Here is a 1,300-nt window from a genome sequence, read left to right as displayed (position 1 = left end):
CCATTAGATACATTTTTCATTTTCCCCATTATTACTTAAGGTTAGAATCTGATTCTAGATCAGTGTCTAGAGGCAACTTCCACCTGGAGTTCTTTATTCAGCAGTAGTGTCCTGGGGCTCAGGGACCTGATTCTAGATCAGTGTCTAGAGGCAACTTCCACCTGGAGTTCTTTATTCAGCAGTAGTATCCTGGGGCTCAGGGACCTGATTCTAGATCAGTGTCTAGACTGTGGTGTGGGACACAGACCTGGGATCAAAATACTACTTTTTATCGTTTCCCATTTTGGGACTATTCTATTGGTCCATCAAATCAGGCATGCTCAATCAAGCTCAGATAAAGTATTTTTAATGATTCTGAATAGTATTTGAACCCAGGTCTGGTGAGAGATCAGTCAGGAGGATAAAAGTGGATGAACTGATTATGAAAACAAGTCAGAGTTCCATAGGTCCTATTCCCTATATAGTGTACGACTTTGGACCAGGGCCAATAGAGAAACTATTGACAAGAGACAATAAAGCAAACAGACACGTATCATTTCTGCAGGCATTTCAGGCCCACCTTTTTCAATAAAACCCAGACATTCTGTCAACATCACAGCCAGATCATTAACACAGACATGTAATAATGCATTACCATATATTGTGACCCTTGACCTTTTAAACACATAGTATAGCGACACGCAGTAAAACAACCATCAAAGTTACAGCAATATTAACCTCGTTCCCAGACTCAAGTGCTACTGAGAGAGCCGGAATGGTGGAAAAGATTACAGCAATATTCTCTCTTTTTCTCTAAAAATTCACTCTCCATCCAATCACAGATTGCAGCCTGTTAGTAGAGACTGGAGACGGTAGCTGGTAGACGCGATTTTGTTGCCATTGCATTTCCCCAACAGTTCCCTTTTGTCTTTGTGACTGAGTCCCAAATGCCACCATATATGGGGCCCCGGGTCAAAAGTAGTGCACTACACATGGCGCTATTTGGAACGCTCCCTTTGCGTCTCTTCCATCCCAACATGACAGTGCATAACAACAGTCTCTCTCCAACCCAACCGCAGAAAAAAGGGGGGTTTTCACAGGAAGTACATTCCTCTACTGGCTCGTTGGGAGCCCAAGTCTATCTTTCCACCCATGTGTTCTACAGACACCACGACTGCCTCTCAAATCGCACCCTATTCCCTATATGGTGCAGTGCTTTGGACCGGAGCCCTGAGCAAAAGTAGTGCACTATAATAGGGGAAAGAGTGCCATTTGGGACACAAGCCATCTCTAGTTCAAAAGGGTTCAACTCAGTGCTTCA

The sequence above is a fragment of the Oncorhynchus tshawytscha genome, unplaced genomic scaffold (assembly GCF_018296145.1).
Source record: "Oncorhynchus tshawytscha isolate Ot180627B unplaced genomic scaffold, Otsh_v2.0 Un_contig_5348_pilon_pilon, whole genome shotgun sequence".
Classification (NCBI taxonomy): Eukaryota; Metazoa; Chordata; class Actinopteri; order Salmoniformes; family Salmonidae; genus Oncorhynchus; species Oncorhynchus tshawytscha.
Note: the sequence above shows the minus strand (reverse complement) of the source record.